Source organism: Manis javanica, chromosome 11 (genome assembly GCF_040802235.1).
Source record: "Manis javanica isolate MJ-LG chromosome 11, MJ_LKY, whole genome shotgun sequence".
NCBI lineage: Eukaryota > Metazoa > Chordata > Mammalia > Pholidota > Manidae > Manis > Manis javanica.
In genome coordinates this window covers 12,927,092-12,936,769 of record NC_133166.1, presented here as the reverse complement: position 1 = coordinate 12,936,769, position 9,678 = coordinate 12,927,092, and the positions used below count along the sequence as shown (strand labels likewise).

Sequence of the window (9,678 nt, the reverse complement as noted above, 5' to 3'; positions counted from 1 at the left end):
CTGTCCTCCAAAACAGGGTGGCCTTAGACATTTTTTACTGCCTCGCAAGAAGACACCTGTGTCACCATCCAAACAGAATATTGTGTGTTCACACATCATGAGTCTGCCGATGTATCATTATTAAATCACATGAGGACACAGTGAACATCCAGAGATATCTGACCCCCAGCCCAGAAGACTTAAAATTCAGTGGTTTGGATCATGGGGCTCTTGGTGGGAAAAGGTGTCACAGATTTAGGGAATCATTGTCCTAATGTGTGTTTTCTCTTGCATTGCCTGTACTGTTACTATGATGTTTGCCTCTAATGCAGCCAGATAGGTGCCAACGGAGCCACCTCTATGCTAGTGAAACCCCTTGCTGACCTGGCTTATTTAGACTGTAGAGCTAGTCACCAGGGTGGAGTGTTGGCGGGGGTCATGGAGAAGATGTTCTGGACCCAGGCAATTGGAAGCTCCTCACCCCCATCCCTATCCTTGGAATGTGGGTTCTGCTTGCTTTCCCCACTCTTGGAGGCTGCCCCAAAGACATAGCCTTGAGATACTCTTGCTGTTGAGACCATTTGGACTGTATATGTGACTGAATCCAGTTAAGGCTTCTATTTAAACTTTTAAGATTTGGGCATGGAAATGCATTCATCTAGTGACTGCTCTAGGAGGCTATGTAAGTTCTCTTTATTGAATCAGTCACCTGCCAATCTGGAGTGACTTGCCTTTTTCTCAGGTCTCTCTCAAGCAGAATATGGGGGCTGGTTTCAGATTATACATGGGAAGCTCCCCAGGAGCTTGGAGCTTGAGAAACAACATACAACCTGCCCCAGACTCTTAACAGACTTGCCTGTTGCTTGCTCTACAGCATGTGTTTCCTGAAGTGCAATTTATTTGCTATTCCCAAAAAACTTAATTTCTGATAATTTGAGCTTGCCTCAGTTTACCTCATTACAGGCATATCTTTTGGAGATATTGTGGGTTCAGTTCCAACCCATGGCAATAAAGTGAGTGTCAGAATAAAGTAAGTCACATGAATTTTTTGGTTTCCCAGTCATATAAAATTTATGTTTATACCATACTGTAGTCTATTAAGTGTGTGATAGCATTATGTCTAAAAAAGTAATGTACATACCTTAATTTAAAAATGCATTACTGCTAAAAAATGATAAGCATCACCTGAGCCTTCAGCCAGTCATAATCTTTTCGATGCTGGAGGGTCTTGCCTTGATGTTGATGGCTGCTGACTGATCAGGGTGGTGGTTGCTGAAAGTTGGGGTGGCTGGCAGCAATTTCATAAAATATGACAATGATGAAGTTTGCCACATAGATTAATTCTTCTTTTCATGAACAATTTCTCTGTAGCTTTGACACTGTTTGATAGCATGTTATCCACAGTAGAAATTCTGTCAAAACTGAAGTCAGTACTCTCAAACCCCAACACTGCTTTACCAACTAAGTTTATGTAATATGCCAAATCCTTTGTTGTTTCAACAGTTTTCAGAGTATCTTCACCTGGAGTAGATTTCATCTTAAGAAACCACTTTCTTTGCTCAACTGTAAGAAGTAACTCCTCATCTGTTCAAGTTTTATCACAAGACTAAAGCCATTCAGTCCCATCTTCAGGCTCCACTTCTAATTCTAGTTCTCTTACTGTTTCCACCACATCTGCAGTTACTTCCTCCACTGATGTCTTGAACCCTTAGAAGTCATCCATGAGGATTAAAATCAACTTCTCCCAAACTCCTGTTAATGTTGTTATTTTGACCTCTTCCTATGAATCACAAATGTTCTTAATGGCACCCAGAATGGTGAGTCCTTTCCAGAAGGTTTTCAATTTACTTTGGCCAGATCTGTCAGAGGAATCACTATCTATGGCAGTGACAACCTGTTTTGATGTCATTTCATATACTTTCTAAAAATATATAAAACAGAATCCTAATTTTATTACTCTGATAAAACATTTCATATGCATTAAACCTAACCTATTATTCTTGTTAAGTTTACAAACTGTATAAACTTGTTAATATACTGCATTTTTCTTCTTAAAATACTTTTAAATTCCCAATATGCCTAATTGTTTCAAATTAAGGTATCATGACATACAGTCTTATGAAGGTTTCATTTAAACAACATTGTGGTTTCAACATTCACGCATATTATCAAATCCCCCACCACCATATTGCAGTCACTGTCCATCAGTGTAATAAGATGCTATAGAGTCATTACTTGTCTTCTCCACGCTGTCCTTCCCCATAACCTACCTATATTATGATTGCTAATTATAATGCTCCTTAAACCCCTTCTCCCTCCCCACCGAGCCACCCTCCTTACCGCTTCCCCTTTGGTAACTGCTAGTCCCTTGGAGTCTGTGAGTCTGCTACTGTTTTGTTCCTTCAGTTTTGCTTTGTTGTTATACTGCAAAAATGAGTGAAATCAGTTAGTACTTGTCTTTCTCCACCTGGCTTATTGCACGGAGCATAATACCCTCTAGCTCCATCCATTTTGTTGCAAGTGGTAGGATTTGTTTTCTTCTTGTGGCTGAATAATACTCCATTGTGTATATGCACCACATCTTCTTTATCCATTCATCTACTGATGGACACTTAGGTTGCTTCCATTTCTTGGCTATTGAAAATAGTGCTGTGATAAACATAGGCGTGCATATGTCTTTTTGAATTTGGGATCTTCTTTTCTTCAGGTAAATTCCTAGGAGTGGAATTCCTGGGTCAAATGGTATTTCTATTTTTAGTTTTTTGAGGAACCTCCATATTGCTTTCCACAATGGTTGAACTAATTTAGTTGAACTAATTTACATTCCCACCAGCAGTGTAGGAAGGTTCCCCTTTCTCCACATCCTCGCCAGCATTTGTTTTTGCTAGTCTTTTGGATGTTGGCCATTCTAACTGTTGTGAGGTGATATCTCATTGTGGTTTTAATTTGCATTTCTCTGATAATTAGTGATGTGAAGCATCTTTTTATGTGCCTGTTGGCCATTCCATATTTTTTTAAAAATTAAAGTTATTTTACCCATCTCAGAACATCCTAAACATTTATTTAAAATCTTAGGTTTCTGTAAAATCTTAAATTTTTAAAAATTGTTTGATTTGGATATCTGTCTTAGCAGTAGATTTGGCATTTTGATTTATAAGGTAACTTTAAATGAGGGTGTTTTGCTTTGATTTTTTGTTGTTGTAGATGTTGTTTACTTCTTTCTCCCCTTGTATGCTTAATCTTACCTCCCACTGTAGTAATTTTGCATTTTTTTTCAACTGGCTCCCAGTCCAGACTCAGACTGTATGACGGAGTTTTGATGCCAAAACTTCTGGAGGCCAAAAGTACAAGATCAAGCCACAGGCACATTGTAAAGTTCTCTGCTAGAGAATGAGGTGTTACATTAGTAATCAAGGCATTTTAAGACAATTTAAGACATGCTTGAAGAGGCAATATTTGGCAACAGTTAAGATCTGCATTTGGAGTCAGACTCCCGGGGCTTGAGTCTTAGCTCTGCCCCCTAGCAGCTCAGACAAGTTATTTCACCTCTTTGTACCTCCGTTTTCCTCATTTGTAAATGAAGGTTTGAAAGAGGGGATAATAATGGCATCTTCCGGGGATTCCGGCGGCAGCTAAGAGCTGCAGGGCTGCCACTACCGAACAAGTCACCCTTCTTGGGACCTCAGGGATAGAACCTGTGTATTGCACATTCCCGCCAGCTTCTCGCCCGCCAGGCAGATGCATCTGAAACTGCTCTGTAGTACAGCTGCGATGATGAGGGTTGCGCTCAACCTCTCATTCCGAGTCCACAGAGATTTGGGGTTTTGTGTGACTGTGAGAAGAACGGGGATGTAAGAAAGGCCGCAAAATAATGTTCCTGAGAGTCTACTTTCTTCATACCCATACCAGCACTGGACAGGTGGTCCCTGTGCAAGAAACCTGGAGCATTGTAACCAGATTCCACAACAGCAACAGAGGATAACAGTAACATAGTGATAATAACAAAAATTAAGAGGCAGAGCCAGGATGGCGGCGTGAGTAGAACAGTGAAAATCTCCTCCCAAAAACACATAGAGCTATGAAAATATAACAAAGAAAAATCTTCCTAAAATAGAGACCACAGGACACAGGACAACATCCAGACCACATCCACACCTGCAAGAACCCAGCGCCTTGCGAAGGGGGTAAGATACAAGCCCCGGCCCGGCGGGACCCGAGCGCCCCTCCCCCTGGCTCCCGGCGGGTGGAGAGAAACCGGAGCGGTTTTTTTTTTTTTTTTTTTTGGTGAGCGCTTTTTGGAGGCCTTAGAGGGACGGGCCCCCGTTGCTGGGGAGGCAGGGTGGCGGGACCGGTGAGCAGGTGCCTGGGAACGGCGCCGGAGGACAAAGAATATCCCGTGTTTCTCCCTGCAGGACCGGCGGGCGGGTGCCTGAGACCAGCACTTGAGGACAGAGGAAATCGCGCGTTTTTCCCCCTTTTTTTTTTCTCTTTTCTGCGAGTGCTTTTTGGAAGCCTAAAAGGGACAGGGACCCCGGTGCCAGGGAGGCAGGGCGGCGGGACTGGTGAGCGGGTGCCTGGGACCGGCACCTGAGGACAAAGAATATCCCGCGTTTTTCCCTGTGGGACCGGTGGGTGGGTGCCTGAGACCGGCATCTGAGGACGGAAGAAATCGCGCGTTTTTCCCCTTTTTTTCTCTCTTTTTGGCGAGTGCTTTTTGGAAGCCTTGAAGGGACAGGGACCCCGGTGCTAGGGAGGCAGGGCGGCGGGACTGGTGAGCGGGTGCCTGGGACCAGTGCCTGAGGACAAAGAATATCGAGCATTCCTTCCCTGCGGGACCGGTGGGTGGGTGCTTTTTGGAAGCCTTGAAAGGACAGGGACCCTGGTGCTAGGGAGACAGGGCAGCAGGACCAGTGAGCGGGTGCCTGGGACCGGCACCTGAGGACAAAAAAAAAAAAATCGCTTGTTTTTTCCTTTTTTTTTTTTTTTTTTCTTTCTTCCTGTTCCCTCTCTCATTGTTGCTGTTGTTGTTTTGGTTTGGAGAGTGCTTTTTGGAAGTCTTAAAGGGGCAGGACAGGTCACTTAGACCAGAGGCAGGGAATCTGGGGATCTCTGGGCATTCTAACCCCCTGGGCAGCAGGGAGCACAGAGGCCCCTTACGGAGATAAATAGCCTCCTGGCCGCTCCCCCTCCAACGGGACTCCACCATTTTGGAGGAACAGCCCCAGCCAGGCCAAGCCCACAGCAACAGCGGAGATAAACCCCAAAGCAACTGGGCAGGAAACAGAAGCCCTGTCTGCGCACAGCTGCCCAGCACAAGCAACTAGAGGTCGCTATTCTCCCAGGAAAAGGCTACAAACCAACAAGAAGGGAAGCTCTTCCAGCAGTCACTTGTACCAGCTCTGCAAACTATCTCTATCACCATGAAAAGGCAAAACTACAGGCAGACAAAGATCACAGAGACAACACCTGAGAAGGAGACAGACCTAACTAGTCCTCCTGAAAAAGAATTCAAAATAAAAATCATGAACATGCTGACAGAGATGCAGAGAAAAATGCAAGAGCAATGGGATGAGATGCAGAGAAAAATGCAAGAGCAGTGGGATGAGATGCAGAGAAAAATGCAAGAGCAGTGGGATGTAGTCCGGAAGGAGATCACAGATGTCAGGAAAGAGATCACAGAAGTGAAACAATCCCTGGAAGGATTTATAAGCAGAATGGATAAGATGCAAGAGGCCATTGAAGGAATAGAAGCCAGAGAACAGGAACGTATAGAAGCTGACATAGAGAGAGATAAAAGGATCTCCAGGAATGAAACAACACTAAGAGAAATATGTGAGCAATACAAAAGGAATAACATTCGTATTATAGGGATACCAGAAGAGGAAGAAAGAGGAAAAGGGATAGAAAGTGTCTTTGAAGAAATAATTGCTGAAAACTTCCCCAAACTGGGGGAGGAAATAATCGAACAGACCATGGAATTACACAGAACCCCCAACAGAAAGGATCCAAGGAGGACAACACCAAGACACATAGTAATTAAAATGGCAAGGATCAAGGACAAGGAAAGAGTTTTAAAGGCAGCTAGAGAGAAAAAGGTCACCTATAAAGGAAAACCAATCAGGCTAACATCAGACTTCTCAACAGAAACCCTACAGGCCAGAAGAGAATGGCATGATATACTTAATGCAATGAAACAGAAGGGCCTTGAACCAAGGATACTGTATCCAGCACGACTATCATTTAAATATGATGGTGGGATCAAACAATTCTCAGACAAGCAAAAGCTGAGGGAATTTGCTTCCCACAAACCACCTCTACAGGGCATCCTACAGGGACTGCTCTAGATGGGAGCACCCCTAAAAAGAGCACAGAACAAAACACACAACATATGAAGAATAGAGGAGGAGGAATAAGAAAGGAGAGAAGAAAAGAATCTCCAGACAGTGTATATAACAGCTCAATAAGCGAGCTAAGTTAGGCAGTAAGATACTAAAGAAGCTAACCTTGAACCTTTGGTAACCACGAATCTAAAGCCTGAAATGGCAATAAGTACATATCTCTCACTAGTCACCCTAAATGTAAATGGACTTAATGCACCAATCAAAAGACATAGAGTAATAGAATGGATAAAAAAGCAAGACCCATCTATATGCTGCTTACAAGAAACTCACCTTAAACCCAAAGATAAGCATAGACTAAAAGTCAAGGGATGGAAAAACATATTTCAGGCAAACAACAGTGAGAAGAAAGCAGGGGTTGCAGTACTAATATCAGACAAAATAGACTTCAAAACAAAGAAAGTAACAAGAGATAAAGAAGGCCACTACATAATGATAAAGGGCTCAGTCCAACAAGAGGATATAACCATTCTAAATATATATGCACCCAATACAGGAGCACCAGCATATGTGAAGCAAATACTAACAGAACTAAAGAGGGAAATAGACTGCAATGCATTCATTGTAGGAGACTTCAACACACCACTCACCCCAAAGGATAGATCCACCGGGCAGAAAATAAGTAAAGACACACAGGCACTGAACAACACACTAGAACAGATGGACCTAATAGACATCTATAGAACTCTACATCCAAAAGCAACAGGATATACATTCTTCTCAAGTGCACATGGAACATTCTCCAGAATAGACCACATACTAGCTCACAAAAAGAGCCTCAGTAAATTCCAAAATATTGAAATTCTACCAACCAATTTTTCAGACCACAAAGGTATGAAAGTAGAAATAAATTCTACAAAGAAAACAAAAAGGCTCACAAACACATGGAGGCTTAACAACATGCTACTAAATAATCAATGAACAAATCAAAATAGAGATCAAGGAATATATAGAAACAAATGACAACAACAACACTAAGCCCCAACTTCTGTGGGATGCAGCGAAAGCAGTCTTAAGAGGAAAGTATATAGCGATCCAGGCACACTTGAAGAAGGAAGAACAATCCCAAATGAATAGTCTAACATCACAATTATTAAAACTGGGAAAAGAAGAACAAATGAGGCCTAAAGTCAGCAGAAGGAGGGACATAATAAAGATCAGAGAAGAAATAAACAAAATTGAGAAGAATAAAACAATAGCAAAAATCAACGAAACCAAGAGCTGGTTCTTTGAGAAAATAAACAAAATAGATAAGCCTCTAGCCCAACTTATTAAGAGAAAAAGAGAGTCAACACAAATCAACATAATCAGAAATGAGAATGGAAAAATCACGACAGACTCCACAGAAATACAAAGAAGAATTATTAAAGACTACTATGAAAACCTATATGCCAACAAGCTGGAAAACCTAGAAGAAATGGACAACTTCCTAGAAAAATACAACCTCCCAAGACTGACCAAGGAAGAAACACAAAAGTTAAACAAAAACAAACCAATTACAAGCAAAGAAATTGAAACAGTAATCAAAAAACTACCCAAGAACAAAACCCCGGGGCCGGACGGATTTACCTCAGAATTTTATCAGACACACAGAGAAGACATAATACCCATTCTCCTTAAAGTGTTCCACAAAATAGAAGAAGAGGGAATACTCCCAAACTCATTCTATGAAGCCAACATCACCCTAATACCAAAACCAGGAAAAGACCCCACCAAAAAAGAAAATTACAGACCAATATCCCTGATGAATGTAGATGCAAAAATACTCAATAAAATATTAGCAAACAGAATTCAACAGTATATCAAAAGGATCATACACCATGACCAAGTGGGGTTCATCCCAGGGATGCAAGGATGGTACAACATTCGAAAATCCATCAACATCATCCACCACATCAACAAAAAGAAAGACAAAAACCACATGATCATCTCCATAGATGCTGAAAAAGCATTTGACAAAATTCAACATCCATTCATGATAAAAACTCTCAGCAAAATGGGAATAGAGGGCAAGTACCTCAACATAATAAAGGCCATATATGATAAACCCACAGCCAGCATTATACTGAACAGCAAGAAGCTGAAAGCATTTCCACTGAGATCGGGAACCAGACAGGGATGCCCACTCTCCCCACTGTTATTTAACATAGTACTGGAGGTCCTAGCCACGGCAATCAGACAAAACAAAGAAATACAAGGAATCCAGATTGGTAAAGAAGAAGTTAAACTGTCACTATTTGCAGATGATATGATACTGTACATAAAAAACCCTAAAGACTCCACTCCAAAACTACTAGAACTGATATCGGAATACAGCAAAGTTGCAGGATACAAAATTAACACACAGAAATCTGTAGCTTTCCTATACACTAACAACGAATCAATAGAAAGAGAAAGCAGGAAAACAATTCCATTCACCATTGCATCAAAAAGAATAAAATACCTAGGAATAAACCTAACCAAAGAAGTGAAAGACTTATACTCTGAAAACCACAAGTCACTCTTAAGAGAAATTAAAGGGGACACTAATAAATGGAAACTCATCCCATGCTCATGGCTAGGAAGAATTAATATCGTCAAAATGGCCATCCTGCCCAAAGCAATATACAGATTTGATGCAATCCCTCTCAAATTACCAGCAACATTCTTCAATGAATTGGAACAAATAATTCAAAAATTCATACGGAAACACCAAAGACCCCGAATAGCCAAAGCAATCCTGAAAAAGAAGAATAAAGTAGGGGGGATCTCACTCCCCAACTTCAAGCTCTACTACAAAGCCATAGTAATCAAGACAATTTGGTACTGGCACAAGAACAGAGCCACAGACCAGTGGAACAGATTAGAGACCCCAGAAATTAACCCAAACATATATGGTCAATTAATATTTGATAAAGGAGCCATGGACATACAATGGCAAAATGACAGTCTCTTCAACAGATGGTGCTGGCAAAACTGGACAGCTACATGTAGGAGAATGAAACTGGACCATTGTCTAACCCCATATACAAAGGTAAACTCAAAATGGATCAAAGACCTGAATGTAAGTCATGAAACCATTAAACTCTTGGAAAAAAACATAGGCAAAAACCTCTTAGACATAAACATGAGTGATCTCTTCTTGAACATATCTCCCTGGGCAAGGAAAACAACAGCAAAAATGAGCAAGTGGGACTACATTAAGCTGAAAAGCTTCTGTACAGCGAAAGACACCATCAATAGAACAAAAAGGAACCCTACAGTATGGGAGAATATATTTGAAAATGACAGATCCGATAAAGGCTTGACGTCCAGAATATAT

At 41.4% G+C, this 9,678-nt stretch overlaps 1 long non-coding RNA gene across 1 annotated transcript in view; it reads left to right on the top strand.

Moving 5' to 3' along the window:
• The first annotated feature begins 1,665 nt into the window (after positions 1-1,665).
• Positions 1,666-9,678, top strand: part of LOC140844360 (uncharacterized) — an 80,177-nt gene continuing 72,164 nt past the window's right edge. Inside the window, exon 1 of the long non-coding RNA XR_012122525.1 lies at positions 1,666-1,796. This is a non-coding gene — a long non-coding RNA (uncharacterized lncRNA). The remainder of the gene's footprint in view (positions 1,797-9,678) is intronic.